The sequence below is a fragment of the Capra hircus genome, chromosome 1, assembly GCF_001704415.2.
Source record: "Capra hircus breed San Clemente chromosome 1, ASM170441v1, whole genome shotgun sequence".
Classification (NCBI taxonomy): Eukaryota; Metazoa; Chordata; class Mammalia; order Artiodactyla; family Bovidae; genus Capra; species Capra hircus.
This window is the reverse complement of record NC_030808.1, coordinates 99,207,226-99,231,739: the sequence shown is the minus strand read 5'-3', so window position 1 is coordinate 99,231,739 and position 24,514 is coordinate 99,207,226. Positions and strand designations below refer to the sequence as shown.

Sequence of the window (24,514 nt, the reverse complement as noted above, 5' to 3'; positions counted from 1 at the left end):
AGTGCCCCCAAGTCAGGAAAAAGCTTACACAGGTAGTAACTGAAAGGCACAGTAAACAAGAAAGGCTGGGGATAAGGCTGGAAAGGTACACAGGAAACAAAAGAGAAACTGTCAGCACTGAATAGAGCAACAGGGTAATAGTACCTGAATATTTAAGTCATTGTAAGTCTTTTTCTCATGTAAAAATAAATAAGGAAACTGAGTCTTTATCTCAAAGTATTAAAAAGGTCTATAGTTAAAAGACCTGGATTATGCCTTGGTCCCGCCAGTTACTAGTTACAGAATCTTGCACTTAAAACCAATCTGAACTTCTTTCTTTATTCTCTTTGTAAACAGGTACTCAGTTATACCACCACAGTACTCCAACATGTAGATGACAGATGAAAATGAAAGAGGATAAATACAATAAAAACATTATCTTACCATTCTGTTACTGACCAGACAAAATACCAAAACTACGATGACGCTCAGAAATGAAGAAAAGTTAGTGGTACAATCTAACCAAGGACAAAAATTAGCATGCACTAGACAAGTGCGTTATATTAATTTTACTAATTCCTAAATTTTGCTGACTTTAGGTTCAAAAGTTCATTCCACAACCTCCCAAATGCATGCCAAAAATTAGAACTCATTTCTCACTTCCTCCAACAAACCAAATGCCTGTATGTAGCCATATAGAAAATATACTAACATTCTTTCTTTACCATCACTGACTCATGATCGGTTTATGGTTTACTTAAACTACCGCACCCGTCTAACACAGCACTGAGTCAGTTATCTCCACATAAGTTTCCACTTGCTTAGTTAGGTCTTCCTTCCTTGTGTACTGCATTTCTTACTCATGGTGCTAACTAGTCTTGATTTTACTTCATTCTGTAGTATTACAACTCTCTTTTATTTTAAAAGGAATGTAATAGTACTCCTGATTCTAGAAAGTGTTTTTGCACTCAGAAGTTAGACATATTGTGGGTAATTTTAGTAACTGCAGAGTACATTCAAACTCTGCATATTTCAATGGTCAATACATACAACAGTAAGCCATGACAGATTACCTGTGATCAGTAGATAACTGATTCTTATATATAAACTTATCAGGAACAAATGTCAATGAATCTACTACTAAAACTCTATTAAAGAATTGTCTAATATTTATGCACTGTAATTATATTTGGTCACAACAATGGATAAGACTGGAACAAGCACACTACTTTCTGCTCAATACAAAACGTAAGTGTACTATTTTTCCATTCTTTAACATAAAACAAGGATGAGTTAAAACAGATGGTAAGAAAAATAAAATATACAAAAGCCTGATGTTATTATTTACACACACACACACAAAGAAAATGAGGGGAAGCAAAAAAAAAAAAAATGTCATGTTACCTCCAAGAAATGCAGCATATCTTCTTTTCTAGTAATGAGCACACTAAACTGTCTCTTGATGCTGTATTATTTGAAAAAGTGTAAAATAAGTTTCGTGGAAGAATCCCAATCCCATTGTTCTCAGTTGAGAATAATAATAATAATACTACAGTCCCAAAGTAGAAAGGGAAAGGAGTATCTTTCACGAGTAAAGATGAGCCATATTGACACTTTTCTCCTGTCCCATTAACTACCCTTTAAAACGGTAGCACCATTCATCACTTAATATACCTCTAATATAAGGAAAAAATAGCTAAGTTGAAATTGATTCTTATTTTTCCAACAACAGATTAGAGTGAGTGCTTCTTTTATTGAGGAATTCACAGATGGCTTCTTAGAAATACCTAAAATACATTACTTTGCAACTTCCTCTTCAAAAAACACAACCAATCTCCCCACTCTTTCTTTCTGGTGCGGCAGCTCAGATTTAGAAGCTGGATTACAAATGGATTAGAGTCAGAAGATCTGTCCCTATGTGTGTGACCTTGTGCACATCATTTACTCTCTCTGTTTCCTCATTAGCATCCCACTAGGAATACTCCTTGAAACAGCAAAGGTGTGAATACATATTAGGAATTACATCTTTATAAAGTTAAACTTGCCTATTCGGGACAAAATTACCTCCTTAGAGGGACCACATCATGAAACTGGAACTGAATCCGTAGATCTCTGTCAACATTTTGACTCTTCCTTCTACAGTTCTCTTCTTTCAAAGGGCATAACCCGAGTCACCTCAAGAGTCGATTCCAAGTGCCCCTTCCTTCCTCCACTCCTTCCCTATCCTACTTCTAAAGCTGGGGGAAAACAGCAGTCTCATCTCCCCGCCCCAAGCCACACCTTCAGAGGACCCCACCCCAGGCACATCCGCCCTCTCCCTACTCCGGGGGCAGCAGAGGCCAACCTCGCCCTTCCCCTCCCGCCCCCACCTACAGGAGACTTCCTGGAGGCGTTCAGGCCCGAGCAGGGCAGGCGGCATTTACAAACCCGCTTTACGCCACTCGCGTAGGGTAACCTCGCTTACGCCCGTAGGGCCCCGTTCCCAGCTCCGTCCGCTCCGCCTGCCAGAACCAAGCCCTAGTGCCCTAGCCACGGCCCCCATGTGACCCCAGACCTCTTCTGCTCCACGCGGGACCACGGGGACTGGGACAGAACAGCCACACCTTACCGGTTACTGAGGTACTGACTTCACTTCCCACCTTTGAAGCCCTCTTCAACTCCCGGATCAATTCACTCCGGCGACGCCGGAAGGACCCGAGAGGAACCAGGCGTTGTCCGGAATCCTGCCCAGCCGGAGTCGCGCAGGGGCCTATGGGGATTCGTAGTCCCGCTCGCTGGCATCGTCGGCAATTCCTGCATACCTAGGACTACAATTCCCGTCAGGCTATGCGGTGCAACCGAAGGCGATGGGTGGGGACACTTTTAGCCAATAAGGGGAGAGTCCCTGCCTTTGCGGGAGGGGGTGAGAAGAAGAGAGAGAGGCACAGAAAGAAGAGGAAGGGAGGGGTCAGCTCTCACCTGCGCCAATCAGGATGCAGGGTCGGCCCGGCAGGCGTCTCACCCATTGTGGGGGCGGGCTAGCGGAGACGAGGAGGGAACCGGGGTGGGGGAAGAGCTTCAAGTGGCTAACGTGGGGCGGCTGAGCCTCGCGGGCGTCCGGGAAGTCGCTGGGGAAACGCCAGGGTGGAGGGAAAGCGAGATGTGGGGATGCGCTCCGGCCGAAGGATCAGTTTCCCCTAAAGCGGCCAAGCACCAGGCACACCGAGCGTTCAGACCTGCGGGTCGGGCAGGGATAGGTTGAGCCTAGGCTACTCGCGGACGTGCCCTGACGGGGCGGGGAGCTGCTCCAGGTGTCAGGCTACTGCGTGAGGGGAGAGGGGTCACCAGGGAAGGGAAGCGGCAGAGAAGCTGCAGGAGCGAGAGGGAACGCTTAGGTACCAAGGAAGCAGCTTCCCGCTGCCTCCAGCCAGGACAGCAGCCGGAACAGCAGGAGGAGGAGCAACAGCTGCTGAATTGGCCAACTAGAGGAGGGGGAGGCGGAGCTTGGGTCTCTGTAGCAGCCGAGGGCGCAGCCTGGACTGTAGTTTCCCGGGAGAGAGAGCAGGAACAGGAGCGGAGCGCAGTCCTCGAAGCCTCAGGTCCAGCATCCCGCCAGGGGTTGCAGGTGTGTGGGAGGTAAGCGTGGGTGCCTCTCCTGGGCATCTGCTCTGCCCAGGAGAAAGCGTCTTCCAATAGGAATTTTACGAAGGCACAGCTAAAAAGAGTCCCTGACTAAGGTTAGCGAACTGGTGCAAACCCTTTTAGGTGAAAGATATACGTTTTTGGAGTTTAAGGGGGGATAAGGCAGCAAAAGGTGGCTTGACTCGGGGCATTAAGGGCGTGGTTAGTGTTTTTGATTTAAGTTGTACCATTAAACTGTTCTGGGAGATTTTAATATCGAGGAAACCCTGCTAATTGAGGGCAAGGTGGATGATATTTGGGTAGGTGCGTAGCTGGTAAAATACAGAAAATTTTGTCAGTGATAGAGAATTACTTCAGAACTGTTTCGCTGGTCAAATAACTTTGCAGTTTTCCTCACTGTGTACCCTTTATGTTGTTTTATCAGATTGTCCTGCTACGGACCCGTTTTCGGTGGTTATACTGCAGGTTTCTAGAATTGCGAGATCTCTATTAAATAAGCAAATGCTGTCAGGAATAATCAAGATGACTGAACCTATCAGAAGTATAACTTTTGCCAGCAATCGTGTAAAAATGCTTTTTATGATAGAGGGATACTTAGCTTTCCCGGCCACTGGCTCTAGAATATCGGAACAAAGACCAGGACTCAGCCTACAGTGGGAACGTATGTTGTACTTCACTGCTGCTCCTTATTCTCTCATTTGTGTCTAGTAGTATTTGTACATTTTAAAAAAACAAAAGTACCAAGAGAGCTGTGCAAGGATCTTTTCTGTTTAGAGATCATGTGTTAAGTGATTTCCATTAGTATGCATTATGATGGGTTCAGACTTAACACATGTAATGGTATTATAAAATAATAGTTTATTCTCAGTACGAAACCATGTGTGGTTTCTTTGACTATAATTAAATACCTGTAGATGGAAATATGTTTTTAATTCTAGATAAAGATGAAAGTCCCATCTACCTTTGTGTAACTATGACAGAATTACAGCCTTTTTTAAAAAAGAAAGGTTGTAAAAAGCTATCTGCCTAGTTCATTTTCTTTTTCTTTTTGTTACAGAGGTTCCCCCAGATTACATAGCTTTTAATCATAGTAGCATATTGCAGCACATTTTGCCCTGAAATGCTTTCTTTGTGACAGTTGTATATTTCAGAGTCTGCCTGAATACTTTAATTGGGGATTTTTTTTTTTTTAAACTAGGGTCAGTAAAATGGAGTAATTGCCTTCTATTTTTTTGTTTCCATGGTTTGCTGATTCACTCGTGATTTTTGGATTTTATTTCTGTAACACACACAATTCTTTTCTGAAAAGAAATGGCTGAGAAGAATTCATAGCTTAAAGTTCAATCCTACTGAGCTCTACCACTGATAAGCCTAAGTGACTTATCAATGTATATACTCCAAAAGCCCCTCCCATACTCTCACACATTAGAGAAATATATAGGGGACACATCTTAGAAACACAGTGTCTTTTTAGATTGTACTCAAGTAGATCAAGCAAGTATTAGAAGCAACAAAGAGCTTAGAAGGAAGAAAAGGCAACAGTAGCCACTAAACTTCATGGTTAAGGAAGGGATTTTATCTTTGCTACATCGCCAGAGAGTCTGTGAATCTACATATAGCTGATATGACCTGTGGAAATGATTTTAGGTGGAAAAATGGGTACTAGGGTGTAGTTAGGTTTGGAAAAGATTGTGTTTACCCTTATTATTTCTGATTAAGTAGAACATCCTGAATCAGAGTCTCAGTTTCTGTCTCAGGCTCTGCTACTGATTCATTTTGTGAAACTGAATACTTGCTGTCACTGGGTTGTTTCTACCATGCAATAATAATAATTAAGAATAATACTGGCACTGAAGTTCTTTCAGGGTCTTTATCAAAAGATCTTTTTGACAGGGTTTGGTTGGGAGTCAGTTAGTAATCAAGTAAATAAGATAGAAAATACATGCCAAAACTGTTGAAATTCAGATGTACTTTGAATCCCAACTATTTATAGGTCTTGATGCTTTGAAGCATCAAAAAGGAATTCTCATGAATGAATGAGTCTCTGGTATTAACAGAATTTTTCACCTTTTTCCAAGATATGGATCTTTTTTATTGTGTCAATGTAAGAGATTGGGTTTCTGTATCATTTGAGAATTAAAAAACCATGTTTTTATAAGGAAGAAAATCATTGGCGGTATGTGGCACTTGAGTATTTGTTACCTTGAACTCTTGACACATTTTAAATTGGTGTTCACATTAAATAACCAGAATTCTTAAATGTTACTGGTGAGAAGTTCCTCATATGACAGTTTATAGTTTTCTGTGAAGCATTACTTGGTTTAAAAGCACATTATTCTGCTCTTTATTTTTACTATTTGCATATGGCTATCAGAGTATATATAGGATGAGAAAGGAAAAAAAATCAGCAGAATGTCTCTCAAATGGAAGATGTTCATGGGATTAGTGTCCTTTAGCTGAAAGACCTGGTTAATTTCAAATTACAATATATATTGGACTTTTTTTTAATGTAACATTCTAACTCTAAGCCTACTGAAAATAATTGAGTAGCATGGATTTCTCTCTAACAGGAGGATTCACTGTTGCATGCAGCACAGAAGAATAAGATTTAAAGGTTCAAGATCAAATGGTTTTGATGTGGGACAGGGATAGGTGGCATAGAGGACAAGGGGGGATAGATATGAGGAAAACTGTATGAAAGACATACCCTTAGCAAGAAAAAAAAGAGATTTGATCCCTTTTTTTGGTTGGATGCCTCTAAGTGATTTCATGACCCTTCCCCCCCACCCCCAGTTATTAATTTCTAGAGGCCTATACCCATTGTGGGAGACAGTACTTTCCTACATTATCATTTTAACTTAAGCCAGATAGACATTAATTCATTACATGTTGAATAATCATCGGTTATCGAAGCAAAGTGGAAAGACTACTGCAGGTATATACTTTTACATGCAACTTAGTATTATTTGGATATAATATTAGAAAGTAAAAACTGATGTTTTCCCACTTAATAACAGAAGTACTTGAACTAGACACTAAAGTAAGATACCCCTTGCTTCCTACCCCTGTCACCTTTAAAAGCCATCTTCTAAAGTTAAACACTGCTTTGAGGATCAAGATTAATTGTCGTACAGAGGTAAAGATTTGTTTCTGTTTTATTTTCAGTCTTATGTTTAATGTCAGCATTTAGTCATTAAAGTTTGGTTAACTGTGTTTTAAGTAACAATTATTAGCTCCTGGAGACTCTATGCTCCTATCTTTTGCTCTTAGCACCAACATCATGCCCAGCAGAAAGAAGTTGCCCTATAACCACTTACTATTTCAAGAACTCAGAACCAATACTTCTTTAATGTATGTGTGGAGACATCTTGCACTTTGATGAAGAAGTCAGTTGCCCTCACAGAATTACTCTACATTAGGCTTTCTGAGAATGTCTTTGTGCTGTTTAGCCTTTACAAAAGTGTTACTTGAGCCCGATTTGATTCCGACTGTTTGGGCTGCAAAGATTTACCTAAAACTTTGTGTGCCCCCATTTCTAAATTCATCCCAGAGACAAGGAATTATAGGCAAGGGAAAAGGGCTCTCCTGCTAGTGGAACTTAAGATCTGCCTTCTACAACCAGAGGAGCCTGTGGCTCACCACCACACACCTCAATAAGATACCTTTGTTGAAGCTTATCTATTAAAATCATTTCATTCTATAAAAATTGAATTTACTCTTCCATTTTTTCTAATCATTCTTTTTTAAAAAAATCAGATTGATTGTGTTTAAGCACATGTGGAATTGGGTATTTATTGTTTTTGTACTTGACCTTCCAGAAACAATCTGATTAGTGTTAGAATTAAGAATTCAAATGTGATTTTCCTTTTATTATTATAAGACCTGGAGAATTTAATAGTTAATAGTTAGAATTAAATAGTTCTTTAGCAGTGAATTTAATATTAGCAGATATTTAACTTGTCTTTTGTTTACTTTTTAATATGCCTTTATTAGCATACTGATAGATAGAGTTTGACTTAGAATTGATGATTGATTAATCTTCGTGTTTCGATGGCATTACTCTTTAGCTCAGCACAGTGTCTTGCATAGAGTTAGCTGAGTTCCTGTCTTCCTCACCAGATGCGTAGTATCTTCAGAATTAAGACTGAGTTTCATTTCCCTTGGTATTTACTTTGAGAGCCTTATACATAGTTTAACAGTAACAGTCATTATATTTTGACAACCTATAATGAAGCATTTTATGTTTTTCACAAACAAGTACAACTAGAAAAATGAAATTTTCTTAAACATCTCTTTTTACACTAAATTCAGCCCACTGCCCACAACAGTTGCTTATATCGAGATAAATATAAATATCACTGCCTTTTCCTGGATTTCTAAATGAATAAACATTGCTGTTAGTGGCAACTTTGCATGTGTGTATACTTTTTAAATATAAATTTATTAATTCAAAGCAGTTTGAAATTTGTGTGGTCTCTCATTGTCTCTAGAACTATGCTAACTTAAAGGTGTACTTTTATGTAACATTACCCACTATACACTTATCTACACATTTATGACTTTTTTTTTCCTTGACGCCTGGAAGTAGACTTAAAGTACGTGAATGCAACATGAGGCCTTCTCTTAACTAAAACTTAACTGCTCTTGAATATTCTGTTTTCAATGAAATGGTTACAATGGGAGACCGTACTCAGACTTATTAAATTTAAATTATACAACTATTTGTCATCTTTGAGCTGGCATGGGCAGAGGATGAATTGTTCTGAGACATTGACAGAGCTCAGTGCTGGCCTTCCATACAGCACAGCTCAAGTACGCATGGTACCTCAAGCTCAAGCCACTGCTTCAAGGCCCTCTTCTGGTTCAGGCTAAGAAGGGAAAGCCTTCTGATCCCACAGCTCATAATTTAGTATGGGAAGGAAGGCAGATGGAATTTACTTTGATTTAATACCTTCATTTTCCTAAGTGTATTGTTTTTCCCAGATATACCAAAGTTACCAGTAACAGTATCTCAACTGTCAGAAAGTATTTCTATAGCACAGTCTAGCAATTCAGTGAGTACCTATCAACCCATGGTTTGTTTTTCCGTTAGTATCTTAGCATTTTTGAATGGACCTCCAAGAGCTCAATGGGATACTTCTGATATTTTGCCCCCATTGGACTGCTTCTGTCTTTTTCTTGATAACCTAAATTTTGTTCTGAAACCTAAGTTTTATTTGAGGTCTTTTAATCCTATATAACTTAAAGAGTTAATTTTATTGTTTTTTCACCTTTTAGTAGTATGCTATAGATACTGTATTATGATGTATAATTTTTGCCATTCGCTTGAATTAAATCAGTTATTGGAGCATTTAATTGTTGTGTACTTCACAAAGCAATTTAAAATCACTGAAGCAATTAATGCCTTTTAGATACATCCAGCCTCCCAGTTAAGTAACTTCTACTAACTATCCTAAATCTCTTTTAAAAATAAAATGTCAGTAACAAAATTACAAAGACCTAATAATAGCTATTCATTTTTTAGTATAACAACAGGTTTAGTTAATGATTGTTAATATATAATTAAACATTTTGAAGGAGAAAGAAGTCTTATTGTCCAGGGTTATCTTAAAAACCAAATTTCACTTACATTATGTGGCCAAAATTAATTGACAATTTAAAAAGTAGTTTGCAAGGATGTATCAATTAGAAATGCTTTCAGCTGCAAGTTTCATGCACAGTGACATAAAATAATAGGGATTTATTTTTTTTCCAGGACAAAAAGTCTAGAAGAAAGTGGTTGTGTCCTTTTGTTTAGAGGCTAGCTGAATGTAGTCAGGATTTTGTCTTCATGCTTTCTCTTGTGCCTGACACAAGATGGATGCTTCTGCAGATCAAGACATCATATTCTAGTGTAGGGCAGGAAGACTGAGGAACAGCTCGTACCTATTGAGTTTTTCTCTTTTAATAAGGAAATAAAAGCTTTTCCAATGACCTCTACCAAATGTCCATTGTGGATTTAGTGGCCTATGGCATGTAGCTACCCCTAGCATTAAGGGATGTTGAGATATCAAGGACTTTGGGCCTTTGCAGTGGATGAAGTAGGGGAACAATGGTTTGAATGTAATTTGGGGTGATCAATCAATAGTGTTAACCATAGTCTGATAATTAAAATCATACTAACTTTACTAACTTTAAAATGTATTCCGTCGTCTTCTAACTAGCTCATTGTTTCCTATTTGTTCATTTGGGTTTTTGTTTGTTTTTTCCCCCAGGTTAGAAAACTCTAATCTTCTTATACCAAATTTTTGTTTCTATGACTACCAGAGTTAAAGTCTCTGGGCAAAGGCATTTCCCAAAGACTGGTGATATCTCTCGTTAAAAGTTCTAGCCAAATCACATATAATACTTTTCCTGTTCTGTTCATTACAGATATTTTCTGTAACATTGAAAGGATGTTTCTATTTTTAAATCTGCTTTAAGCCTCAAAGCATCTTAATATAGGTCAAATTGAAAAATATAGGTGTAGTGTAAATGAAAGAACAATTGAATAGTAAACAAACCTTAAAAACAAATGCTGTCAAAAAAAAAAAGAAAAGGCCAAAAAAGCCATTGCTTCATAGACAGGAACTCACTCTCAAAAAATTTAATCCTGGAAAATGGTGTTGTTACCATTTTTAAAATGTAAAAAATATTACTAACATCTATACACTGATTATTACCTAAAGTATTACTCATTCTTATAAAAATACGTCATAGGACTTATTAGAGTTTTGATAAATTATGATTTCTGATAAGTAAGTGTGAAAAAAGTTGAAACTGAGACAATGGAAACAAGTATTTCTTCTACAGTGAAAGAGCTCATAGTCAAAGATGTTGACCATAGGACCTTGGCTATATTGCAGTTGTCTGTATTTCCATATCAACATCTTTATTGTCCAGTTGTTAATATTTCTTTTATGTGAACTTAGATCAGTGGTTTTATTGAGGCAAAACTCTAGATATAGTCATGTAAATTTCTAAACTACTATAATCTGAAACATGGAGTTGGCTGTTACACAGATACAACAAAATACATAAAATCATTACTCCTTGGCATAATCTTTTGTCAATATGGTTAACAAAAGTTGACATTGTAAAACATACTTGTATAAACAATGACATGCGATTTAGGATGATGGCATTGCAACAGTTGCTGTGACACCTGTCCAGAAGCAGAAGAAATTATCTGTGTGGTAATAAGGGAAGGCTTTGAAAGAGAAGGAGGCCAGCGTGGTGTGCTGGTGATGAGCAGGGACCACAACCTATGTGGCCTGTGGCATACTATCTTTTTTTGTAAGTCAGATTTATTGGAACAGCTATGCTCATTCATTTACGTATTGCTAAGACTGCTTTCTTGCTACAACAGAAGAGTTGAGTCATTGTGGCAAAGACCATATGGCCCACAAACTTAAAATATTTCCTATCTGGTCCTTTTTAAAGTTTGTCAAACACTGGTTAAGAATGTGGGTTCTGTTGTCGTACAAAACTGGGTTAAAATTTGGTTTTTTAATCTGTAGCTTCAAGGATGTTTATATTGATAGAGATTTCACATAAAGTACATTGTATAATACTTGGCATGTGTTACATACTTATTAAATATTTTATTAAATGTTAGCTTTTATTTTATTATGACTTATTATTTTAAGTGAATTACAACTTTTAATTCAAGTAGGGATTAGAATCTCTAAAGTTAAGTACTGCTGCTTAGCTAAGTCACTTCAGTCGTGTCCGACTCTGTGCGACCCCATAGACAGCAGCCCACCAGGCTCCCCCGTCCCTGGGATTCTCCAAGCAAGAACACTGGAGTGGGTTGCCATTTCCTTCTCCAGTGCATGAAAGTGAAAAGTGAAAGTGAAGTCGCTCAGTCATATCCGACTCTTAGCGACCCCATGGACTGCAGCCTACCAGGCTCCTCCGTCCATAGGATTTTCCAGGCAAGAGTACTGGAGTGGGGTGCCACTGGAGTGGGGTGCCATTGCCTTCTCACAAATTAAGTACTCCCTACCCCTAAAATAAAAGTTCAGGAAGCTGGGAAGCGAATCATCTAATCTTAAGAAATTTTCAGGAGTTGCACAAAATATTATGTAGAGACGGGGATCTTAATGTAAGAGACAAACAAATGTACAGAATAGTAAAGCCAAGACTTTAAAATACAATTAATAAAGACTGACTAGCATATTGAATACTGTAGGAAGCTATGAGAGTCAATTAAAGAGAAATTAAGATACTTTATTAAAACTTAGAGGAAAATGAAATTTTTAAGTGAATTTAATAAAGAAGAGACGTTACTACTAGCCTTGAAAAATAAAAGATAGTAGTACGGAATACTATGAACAATAGTATGATAACAAATTAGATGACCTAGATGAAATAGACAAATAAGTACAAAAACACAAACTACCCAAACAAGAAGAAATAGGAACTCTGAATGTAAACTCAAAGTCCTTATGTCAAATCTGACAACAAATAAAAATTATATACCATAATCTAGTGGGATCCATTCCAGGAATGCAAAGTTGGCTAAACATGAAAATCAGCAGTGTAATATACCACATCAGTAGAACAAAAGTCACATGGTCATCTCAATAGATACAGAAAACAGCTGACAAAATCCATTTTCTTGGTGAAAACACTCAACAAACTAGGAATTTAAGGGAACCTCCTCAACTTAAAGGACATCTGCAAAAAACCCATAGGTAACATCTTTCTTAATAGTGAAAGACTGAATATTCCTCCTTAAGATCAGGAGGGATGTCTGAAGAGATGTCTCCTCTCATCTTCTATTCAGCATTGTGGTAGGGGTTCTAGCCAGAGCCGTTGTCAAGAAAAAGTAATTAAAAGCATCCAGATTGGAAAGGAAGAAGTAAATCTATCTCTATTTATAGATTAACATATATTATTTAGAAAATTCTAAGAAATACACACATATACACAAACTGTTAAGTTCAGGAAGGTTATAAGCCATAAGAGCATAATAAAGATTTCAGTTGTTTTCTTTTTATACACTGCTAAGTCGCTTCAGTCGTGTCTGACTCTGTGCGACCCCATAGACAGGGGCCCACTGTCTCTGGGATTCTCCAGGCAAGAACACTGGAATGGGTTGCCATTTCCTTCTGCAATGCATGAAAGTGAAAAGTGAAAGTGAAGTCGTTCAGTTGTGTCCGACTCTGCAGCCTACCACGCTCCTCCATCCATGGTATTTTCCAGGCAAGAGTACTGGAGTGGGGTGCCATTGCCTTCACTAGTGTATAAAAATGTTCACTTTTATACACTAGTGAACATTCAAAAACAAAATTAAAAGCCATCCATTTACAATAGCATCTAAAAGAATTAAATACTTAGGAATACATTTAATAAAGGAAACATAAACTCAAAGATAATTTGTGTTCATGAATTAGAAGACTTAATATTGTTAAGATGGCAGTGTTCCCCAAGTTTAATCTACAGATTTAATGCATCAAAATATCAGCTGCCTTTGTTTTGCAAAAATTCATAAGCTGATCTTAAAACATTTAAAAATGCAAAGGACCCAGTGGAATAGGAAAGTTCAGAAACAAACCCTTACATTTATGGTCTGTTGATTTGCAACAAGAGAACAGAGGGTCGTCAATAAATGATACTAAGATAATGATGTGCTTAGTCGCTCAGTCGTGTCTTGACTCTCACCCCATGGACTGTAGCCCACCTGGCTCCAGGCTCCTCTGTGGGTGGGGATTCTCCAGGCAAGAATACTGGAGTGGGTTGCCATGCCCTCCTCCAGGGGATCTTCCCAATCCAGGGATCAAACCCAGGTCTCCGGCACCACAGGCGGATTCTTTACCATCTGAGTCACCAGGGAAGCCCAAGAATGCTGGAGTGGGTAGCCTGTCCCTTCCTCAGGGGATCTCCCCAACCCAGGAATCGAACCGGGGTCTCCTGAATTGCTGTTTTCTTTACCAGCTGAGTTACCAGGGAAGCCCATGATATCCACATGTAAAGAGTGAAACTGGTTGCTAACACACCATATGTACATGTAACTCAAAATGGACTGCAGGCCTAAACAGAAGAGCTAAAACTATAAAACCCTTAAAAGAAAACATAAGGAGTAAATTGTCATCATCTTGCATTAGTCAGTGGTTTCTTAGGTATGATGCTAAAAGCACAAGTGACAAAAGAAAATAAAAGTAATCAAATTTAAAACTTTGCATTTCAAATGACAAAATCAAGAAAGTGAAAACATAAGCCACAGGAGAAAATATTTGCCAATCAAACAAATCTCTTCTTGAGAAGAGACATTCATAGGACCTATATTCACAGCCACTAGATGGCTAAAATAAAAAAGACAATAACAAATACTAGTAAGGATGTGGAGAAAATTGAACCCTCCTAAATTCTTGGTGGGGCTGTAAAATGGTGCAGCCACAATGAAAATTGTGTGCGAAGTCACTTCAGTCATGTTCAACTCATTGCGACCCTGTGGACTGTAGCCTGCCAGTCTCCTCTGTCCATGGGATTCTCCAGGCAAGACTATCAGAGTGGGTTGCCATGTCCTCCTCCAGGGGATCTTCCCAAATCCAGAGATCAATCTCATGTCTCTTAGGTCTCCTGCATTGGCTGGTGGGTTCTTTACCACTAGCACCACCATGTGGAAAGCCTGAAAATGGTTTGATTAATCCTCAAAATATTAACCATATATTAAGCATATGACCCAGCAGTTCCACTCTGGACACAAGCCTGGAGAATTGAGATAAAAATATTTCCATGCAAGAACTTTTACACAAATGTTTATAGTAGTGTTATGAAGACAGCCCAGTGTCCCTCAATAAATAAATGGATAAGCAAAAAGTTGTACAACAATGCAATGGAGTATTACTTAACCATAGAAAAGAATAAAGTACTGATAAACGCTACAACACGGATGACTCTTGAAAATATTATTCTAAACAAAGCCAGACACAACAGGCCACATTTTATTCTATATAAAAAATCCAGCATAGCCAAATCCATAAAGGCAAAAAAAGTAGATTAGTGTTAAGGGACACGGGAAATGGAGAGTGACTGCTAATGGTTATAGGGTTTCTTTCTGGGGTAAAATGTTCTAGAAATAGCAGTGATGATTGCAGAGCTTTTAGAAACTGACTTGTATGCTTTAAAAATGAACATATAAAAAGTGTAAGTGAATATATATGAAGTGATTGTTTTTAAAAGTAAGAGTTATAGAAGATTAAATTATAAGGAATCCAAACCAGCAGATAAAAATAAAGAAAACATTCTCATTATATGTGATTTGGCCTTAGAACACCAGGCAAAATTAATGGAGAATGAAATCTAGCCACACTTTGGTAAAGTTGTTTTATTTTTTAATTTTAAAATGAAGGGGGAGAAAAGAACCTACAGTACTCCAAGCAGATAAAAATAAAGGGAGTGAAAACATTAGCTTGTGATCAGACTTCTCTTCTGTGGCATTTAATGACAGGAGGTAATGGAATAATGTATATAGAGCTACAGTGAAATAAGTTTATGATTCAAAATTGCTTATCGAGACGAGCTAGGGTTCAGTGTTAAGAATAAAAGAATGATCTTCTCAGCCATACAAGGGCAGAAACACACACATGCACACCACCACTGCTACAACAACAACAAAAAATGCTTACTTTGCTGGCCAAGTAATCAAAATTAGGGATTCAGGACTGGAACTGTAAAGTGATGAAGTGGATGACATTTAAATAAGCTGTTCTTATTTTGTTTCTAAACAACTCAGATGTTAAAAATGATTCTTATAAGATGCCTTATGGTAGAAAAAATAATGTTCTGGGTCAAATACCCCAGATCACTTCAAAAACAGAGAAAGATGTATAAGAAAGAATATTAAATCCCTTACTTTAAAGATTGTGGAGTCAGTAGATGTTGTTTTATTCTTCATATTCCAGAAAAACAGTATTTAAGAACAAAGGAAATATGTGATCTATGCAAAAAGAAAAGAATAAACAAGAAGCATGACAAAATGCTAAGCAAATATATTACAGTTGTCAACAGATTTACTCTCTTATTGAAAGGTAGAATCTGCCATGGTGGGTGAAAAGCAAAAACTTGTTTTTAAAGACAATGCTAAGCAAAGTAGCATCGGTTGAAGTAAAAGAACGGCAATGCAATAATAGACAAAAATACATTTAATAATACAGCGTGACATATTTGTGAGGTGACAGAATTCAAAGCAAAAACTTTAATCTGGTCAATAAAGACAATTTATATTGCAAAAGATATATTACACACTGAAGCTTCAATAGCCATGAATCTATTCATGCTGGTCATATCGCCTTAAAATACATAAAACAATGTGACACAGAAAACATGGCTTTCGTTACCAGATCTGGACTCTAGGGAAACAAATAAACATGTAAAGCTGAGAATAAGGAAAGGACAGAAGTAGAATTTGGGAGGAAGCAGAAGTGATCACAGTGGCCCAGAGGTGGTAGCAGTGATGATATAGATTCAAGGAAGATCTGGGATACAGAATCAACAGGTTTTGTCCCTTTATTAGCTACAGGCCAAGGATTTCAAAACAAGTCAGAGGTCAGCCCACATGTAAGTGTGCGTGTGTATGTGTTTAAATGTCAGTTCTCCACAACCATTCTCTCTTGTCTTATATTGAACTCCTTGGGGCCCATTTACCTTGCCTGCTCCCACTTCCCATGCCAGCCTCTGTGGGCATTTCAGTGTGTGATCCCAGGGATGCAGTAAGGGAGATGGCTAAGGAAGAATGACTAAGAAAGTTGTGAATCTGAGTGATAAGAGGAAAATGGATCATTGTAATGGTTCAAAAAGTAACAATTGTATACACTTAAAAATGTTAAGATAGATTATTTTCTACTACAATAAAAAATGAGTTTAGAGACCTAAAAATGTAGTGATAATTATAAATCAGCTGAAACATTTAAATCTGTCTCAAGAGGATTATGTTCATTTATCTATATTCAATTTGCTTCATTTCATAAAAAGTACTGGCTTACTTGACATTGACACATCCCTATGAAAAAAAGGGTCTCCTTGCTTTTAGATTAAGGAAGTCAACTTTAATTAAAATATGTTTCATTTCCTTTCTTTTCAGTCTTTAAATTTTTGTCGTTGCTTTAGTTTACTTTCATATCATCTTCCTTTTTCTGTCACCCTAATTGGAAAGTTTTAGTTTTTGATTTGACACCTGCTTCTTAACTGCCACAAAACATATTAATTATGCTTTTACTATTATAGAAACATAATGTTCAGCTAGCTAACTAGCATGAATAATCCATCACTAAGAATCATTAACTACAGTAATTGCTGTCTTTATACAGGTAAAGACAGTCATTTGATGATATGGCTGACAACTTAAAATCATAAGCCCAGTTTCACTTTAAATATAATAGTGTACCAGCTGATACTTCAAAAAATGTTTTCCTCTTTCTCTCTCTTAGAATAACTTTTAGAAAACCTTTAACAGAAAGATCTTATTTATCAAGTTGATCCAGAATTCATTCACCAAAACATACCTTAGAACCCAGCTTTCTCCAGCCGGATTTCTTGCGGTAAAATTACTTTATGCGTTCATTAGCCCCTCAAGCCTTTATTCATAGCCTGTTTACTTTTAATAAGCTGTTTAATTTACTGTTTAATTTGTGTGTTTAGACAAATTGGCAATGGTTCAATAATATAAACCCTCCCAATAAAAATGGGGGTGGGGAGGGAAACTGTGAAACTAAAGAAACGTAGTCATCTGAAAGGTACATGTTTTGAAACCTCAGTGAAGACCTGTTTGACATATGTGCCCTGGGATGGTGAGGTGCTTAGCTGGATGAGTAAAGAACAGTAAGCTGAGTGCCAAAGAGGTTAAATAGTTACATTTCCAGTTTTCTGAGAAAAAATAGACTATATGTTTTCTTTGTTTCATGCAAATGGTAATAGAAATCTTGGTACATAAGTAGTAAATTAACAGCTATTGGTAAAATACTCAACCAGGATGACATTTTCAGAGAAGTTTAGAAAAAAACAAAATTTTGCTTTTTCTACGTATAGTTACATATCTATTTATTTGAGTATCGAAAATAATGGTGTTAATGTTGGTATATTTACTTTAGATATGTGCATATGAAATGACTAATTGTACCTTATGTCAGCTTTCTCTTGTCCTGGTTGAGTTTTAGGAAGCTCTCTGAGAAGTATAATTTTATCAGCACAGTTTAGGGTGGGAAAATAAGAACAAGATGACTGCACATAGAAATTACTGAAATATAAAAGGCCACACTGAACAATGGGTGTACAATCCTATGTTCCTGATACTTGTTTGCAGATCATGTGGAGACTATATTGTGAGAGAAGGTAAAGTGAAAGGGTTTGAGAAGGCAGTGGATGTTGTGCAGAGGGAAATCCAGGTACTTTGTTGTTTTTTGAATCTGGGTTTTTACCTCTACCTATACACTGTGCTAGTGTCTTTATATACATACATGATTCCCCTTAATTTCTATAATAATGCTATGAGACAAGTACTACTTTAGTCCCCATTTCAGAAATGAGGAAACTGAGGCACAGAAAGTTGTGTAGGTTGTCTCAGGTATGGCCTCACAGGATCAAGTTTGTGTTGTTGCTGTTTTTAGCTTAAACATGGCTTACAGTCATTTCTTCAAAAGTGACCAAAATCCTCTGTGTATTGCTATAGACTTTTCCATAGTTACTACGTAGCATTGGTGTCATGCACCTTGCATTCTGCAACTATGAAGTCTCCTTCATTCTTAAATGAGAACATTTACGATTGTAGGTCTTACCCCTTTAAAAAATAAAATCAATATTTTAAAATTCTAACTTCAGATAAAACTAGAGGATGTCCAATGTTAATACCAAAAAACCCACTACAAGGTTACTTTAAATCATATGTGTCCAACTTCCAGCTGGGCAGACTGAAATCCTGCCACCTTATCTCATCTGGATTGTTTTTCAAGAGCTTATGTTTTAGGGGGAAAAAATTGTCTTTATTTGCTGCAGATGCCACTCCTCTCTAATACACTGGTCCAGTTTACACATTTGACATCTTGTAATCCCAGCTTGAAATCATGAAAGTGTGAAAATGAAAGTTGCTCAGTCGTGTCTGACTCTGCGACACCAGGCACTATATAGTCCATGGAATTCTCCAGGCCAGAACACTGGAGTGGGTGACCTTTCCCTTCTCCAGGGGATTTTCCCAACCCAAGGATTGAACCCAGGTCTCTGGTCTTGCAGGCAGATCCTTTACCAGCTGAGCCACAAGGCAAATCACTAGTCCTTGGTAAATTGAAAGTATATTGAATTATTAACTTTTGGGGGTGAATGAAAGAGACCTATGATTATACAGAGTAATTCAAACTTTCAAAGCATAGTCCCTTACGAACTAAGATTAAATTATAGAGCTGTCAACCATGTCTATTAGTTTCCTATTAATGTTTTCTTTTTCCCTGTATAAAGAACTGGGAAGTCAGATTTTTCTTAACTCAGATGGAAAATTCAAAATGTGTGAAATTGAAAATGCTTACCCTGATAGATATGTAGATTTCCCAGGGAGTTGTGGTTTGGGGATTGTCAGTAGTCAGAGTATGATAATAAGTTGTCAATGACATTTTCAGGCTGTCAGCTTGATTGCCAGGGTGAAATTAATTGGTTAAGTGGTATGCAACATTACCATGTATGATTTTTTAAAATATCTTTTACAATATCTAAATTAATAATGAAGCTTCTAAAGTTAAGCAAAAGATTACTCTCCATGTATGAAAGGACAACATTTTAGAACTGTGTGATATAATGGATTTTCTTACCACTTATGTTTGTATAATAATAAACTTAATAAAAATGCCAAAATTTGACTATTTTTGACCTACAAAAAAAGAAAAAGACAGTTGACTTAGTTTAATGTAGTACATTAACTATTCCAGCCTAGATATTATACAATTGTTTCAAATTGGGAAAGTGTTTTTCACGAGACACTAAAATATGGCTTTGTTTCTCAGCTAATAATAAAGAGGCATTGTGTCCTTGCTCTCTGCCAGGCCCTGTGCTCATGTGGATGGTCATTTTTTTACTTTGTCCTCCTAGGTCTTACAAGTCTTGGAATTTTCCAATGCTTGGCCATTGGCAGGCTGTTCACCACATACCCCTCCCCCCGCCACAGAAATCTCATTTGTCTTGATAGGCTTAAATGTGCTGACAACTCCCAAATATCCCGCTCTCCCAGACCTATACTCTGAACTCTGTGTGCATTTGTGTTTAATCATTCAGTTGTATCCGACTCTTTGCAACCCCATGGACTGTATGTAGCCCACCAGGTTCCTCTGCCCATGGGATTTCCCAGGCAGGAATACTGGAATGGGTTGCATTTCCTCCTCCAGGAGATTTTGCTGACCCAGGGATCAAACCCAGGTCTCCTGGTTTGGCGGGTGGATTCTTTACCACTGCACCACTTGGGAAGCCCCCCTCTGAACTCTGCTAAGTCACTTCAGTCGTGTCCGACTCTGCGACCCCATAGACGGCAGCCCACCAGGCTCCCCTGTCCCTGGGATTCTCCAGGCAAGAACACTGGAGTGGGTTGCCATTTCCTTCTCCAATGCATGAAAGCGAAAGGTGAAAGTGAAGCCGCTCAGTCATGTCCGACTTAGCGACCCCATGGACTGCAGCCTACCAGGCTGCTCCATCCATGGGATTTTCCAGGCAAGAGTACTGGAGTGGGGTGCCATTAACCTCATTTATCTAACTACACTTCTTTGACTCTTCAAGTGAATGTTTCAAGGGCATCTCAGATTTACCTATTCAAAACAAAATTTCTGATCTCCTTCTTCACTTCTGTCTGTTCTTGGCTCAACCTCCTGCATCCTGGAGAAGGGCACCTCCACCCTGCTTTTTGGTACAGGAGAAACCAAGGAGTCGTTCCTTCTTTCCATTACCTATGTTCTATTCAGTCTGTCTCTTATAATATTGAGAATCTGTCTGCTTCTCTTCTATCTCTATTTTTTTTTTTTTTAGCCACCCTAATCGAACCACTGTCTCCTTTCACTCAGATTGTTACAGTAACCACTCAATTTGTCTTTAGGATTGTACTTCTAGACTTCCTTGAAATCCATTCTGTAAACATCAGCTTCTTAAACTGTTCTTCATTTAGGAGAAAATGCAACATACTGGCTGCCCACAAGGCCCTATATGTTCTGACCCCTAGCTACCTAAGCCAGCCTCTTCCCTCCCTTTTGTTTAATGATGTCTATCAGTTCCTCACAGTCACAAAACTCTCTCCTGAACTCATGCCTTTGTGTCATTCCCTCCATCTGGAATACTGCTTCTCAACTCTTACTTATCCATCAATGCTCAGCTTAAGTGACGCTGGCTCAGAAAGGCCTTTCCTGGTCCTCTCTCATCTAAACTAGGGCCCCATGATTCTATGACATAGCACATTGCCAACTTTTCTTCACTGCACTTAACACAGTTTGTTATTGTTGTTAAGTCATGTCTGACTCTTTGTGACCCCATGGACTGTAGCCTATCAGGTTCCTCTGTCCATGGGATTTTCCGGGTGAAAATACTGGAATGGGTTGCCATTTCATTCTCCAGGGGACCTTCCTGATCCACATAGTTAGCAATTAGATATCTATATGTATGATTTATTTGTTTGATATAAGCTCCATAAGGCAGGCCCCTTGTGTATTTGTGTCCAGGGCCCAGTACATAGTAGCTGCTATCAGCTTGAAGTGAAAAACTATCTTGACATTGGTGCTCAAAGAAAACCAGATTGTTCAGAAGAGCATGCAGTAATGAGGGGCCTCTGAAAGTGTGTGTATGATACATGAAACATGGAGTGGTCTCAAATCTCATCTTTATTTGGGGTGAGGTAACTTTTCTGAGCCCCTTAATTAACCTTTAATATGAGATTTTGAAAGTACATACTTTATCTATTTTGTTCACTGCTGTATCCCCAACATCTAGAAAAGTCCCTGGTGAATAGCAGATGCTTAATAAATATTTATTGAGTAAACAAACTTCTGTTTATTCTTTGGCAGAGTTCCTTTCTAGTGACACTCTGAGAGGATTAATAAAAGAAACCATAGGAAGTCCCTAGTACATGGCAAGTACTCAATAGATGTTGGAAACCCTAATGCCTTTTTCAGATAGTTTTATATATATATATATATATATATATATATGTTTTTTTGTTTTTTTTGCAAATCACACAAGTGGTTCTCAAAAGCCTTGGATCCCTATAAGTATTAAAACTGTGGGTAGGTGCATGAGTAATTTCTGTAACATTTTTCAGACTCCTTACACTTAACACCTCACCTCCACTGCTTACTAGGGAGTAGGTATTTTTAAGTATATTATATTCCTCAGGTATATTGAAGCAAAAGTTGAGAAACAATTTTAAATCTTGCCTAGAACCAGTGTCACTGGAATAATAACTGATAAAGGCTCCATATTAGAAGGCTGTCAATTTTAGGCAAAAGTACTTTTGAAAAATAAAAGAAACTACACTATGGTTTTGTATAGTAATGCTGCTATCTCTGTGCAGGTAAAACATGTCAGAACGTGTGCTCGATAGAGTGTTCCTCTGGGTGTATTACTTTGGATTTAATCCTGAAAGCAGTTGCTAGCCCATAATTTGTTTTTCTTTAAAGAAAGGGGAGCGAGGACAATAGATTTCTTAACCCTCCCAAATCATGTCTTAACCTTACTTCAGGCCCCCTTTTCAAGGGAAATAGTTATATTCCCAAGGACTGGTTGGAAGAGACTCAGTCATGCCACATTTACCTTTGTGTTATTTCAGTTTAAGAATTTGTGAGCTCTGCATTCATTTTTATATCAGTTAATTAGGCATGAAATCCAGGAGGGAGAGAAGGATGAGGGTTAGAATCACCAGAGGATGTCCACAAATCCCAGAAATAAGGGAAGTGAGAATTCATCAACCAACAGAACCACATATTACAGCCCAACCTTGGGCTATGAGAAGTAAATTGAGCCATCAGAATAAATGAATGCCTCTTAAAGCCCTCTGCTGCTGCTGCTAAGTCTCTTCAGTCGTGTCCGACTCTGTGCGACCTCATAGACAGCAGCCCACCAGGCTCCCCCGTCCCTGGGATTCTCCAGGCAACAACACTGGAGTGGGTTGCCATTTCCTTCTCCAGTGCATGCAAGTGAAAAGTGAAAGTGAAGACGCTCAGTCGTATCCGATTCTTAGCAACCCCATGGACTGCAGCCCACCAGGCTCCTCTATCCATGGGATTTTCCAGGGAAGAGTACTGTAGTGGGTTGCCATTGCCTTCTACTAGTCTATAATTGTAAAATGTTTACAAGCATTTTATGCAATTGAAATATTGAACAGTTCTAAGTGCCCTACTTCTATGGGGCATGTATTTTCACAAGCTGCAGTTTTGAGCATAAAGCTGTGCTTTCTGTAGTATATGGAGGCTCTTCAAATTTGAATACTTTAAATGTCAACATAGAATAGCATTAAAGTTTAGGATCTGGGTTTAAGGAAATAGATGGTGCAAAACTTGATTTTACATATCTTTGGAACACACTGGGAGTGTCACTAACCAGATTTGCCCAGTAGAAATAAAACTACTTCTGGTAGAACTGTATTCAAGAGGAGAAGTTCATGGAACACATCCTCATCATTTGTTTCACGATAGCGTAATTCGTTTTAAGTTGCGATGAGTTAAGCGACTATGTATGTGTTAGTCGCTCGGTTGTGTCCGATTCTTTACGACTCCATGGTCTTTAGCCCTCCAGGCTCCTCTGTGCGTGGGGATTCTCCAGGCAAGAATACGGGAGTGGGTTGCCATTCCCTTTTCCAGGGGAGCTTCCTGACCCAGGGAACAAACCCAGGTCTCCTGCATCACAGGACTATTCTTTACTGTCTGAGCCACCAGGAAAGACTGACTATAGTGCTCTCACATGGAATGAGCTAAACCCTTTCATTTCCTTCCACTTTGGGGTTTCTCAATGTTCCATCAACGGTCTGGGGTCCCATTTCAGTTCAGGGCTAAGTTGATCTTGTCCATGTCTTCTGCAGCTCCATTAGCTGCTTGCTTCCTGGGCTCCCAACAAAACTTTCTTCCTCTTACTGACCACCTAGTTGGTCTCCCTGAGTTACTTTTCTTCCTTTCCTGCTGTTCACAAACATCATCAAAAACCCTTTCCTGCAGCCTCTAACAGCTCAATGAACCCAATCTGTTGTCTTAACTGGTATTCCCCAAAACATATTTATTCAACCAATCCAAATCCCCCTTCACTTTCAACTCTTTCAACTTTCAATCTTTTCAACTCTCCCAACAGGTTACTGGGTCATATCTCACACACTTACTATCCCAGGTCTACATTTCATAAGCTTATCTGTAGGGGCACAGGAAGTGGTGCATTTTTATCCATGGTACGTTTCAGGATGATAGTTTTGAAGTGTTTCTCCATTAAGAAACTGAAAGAAAGCAGATGGTATTGGTACTAAAGTGATTACTCTAAACTGACCTTCCTTTAGAATAAGTTCAAATTTTTATCTGCAGCACCCCTTTACCTCTAACTTAGAGTAGGCAAGTAACCAAAGATATAGTGGTAGATTCAATATTTTAAATCAATATACAAGTGAAAAATCTGTTCTTGCTTTAAAAAAATGAAATAATAGTTTTAAAACTCCTTCATCCAAGCCCATTGTGATATGGCTATGCTTTATGAAAAGATTTGTTATTTTAGACTAAAAGATTGGAAGAGAGGGAACCATGAGAAGACTGTGATTAGTATTGGGACTTTGTACAATGCAGACCAGTATCACTCACTGTTTGTATTTGGACCTGCAGTAGTGTAAAATACAAATTTGATAGTGTGGTATCAGTAGTTTTAAAAATATCTTGGATTTTGTCTGTTTTTCTACTTTTCTTCT

At 38.2% G+C, this 24,514-nt stretch overlaps 2 protein-coding genes across 4 annotated transcripts in view; one reads left to right on the top strand and one right to left on the bottom strand.

Annotated features, from left to right (window-relative positions):
* The window catches only part of PDCD10 (programmed cell death 10), a 48,560-nt gene extending 45,846 nt beyond the window's left edge, over positions 1-2,714 (bottom strand). The window contains exons 1-2 of one of the 2 annotated variants that reach the window (XM_018048126.1): positions 2,588-2,695; positions 1,384-1,444 (exon numbers count right to left, since the gene is read on the bottom strand). The gene's annotated coding sequence lies outside the window, so the exon portion shown is untranslated. Of the gene's footprint in view, positions 1-1,383; positions 1,445-2,587 lie in introns of both variants that reach the window. The other variant, XM_005675358.3, reaches the window with a different exon arrangement.
* SERPINI1 (serpin family I member 1) overlaps positions 3,466-24,514 on the top strand; it is an 80,513-nt gene continuing 59,464 nt past the window's right edge. The window contains exon 1 of one of the 2 annotated variants that reach the window (XM_013964784.2): positions 3,466-3,594. The gene's annotated coding sequence lies outside the window, so the exon portion shown is untranslated. The remainder of the gene's footprint in view (positions 3,595-24,514) is intronic. The other variant, XM_005675357.3, reaches the window with a different exon arrangement.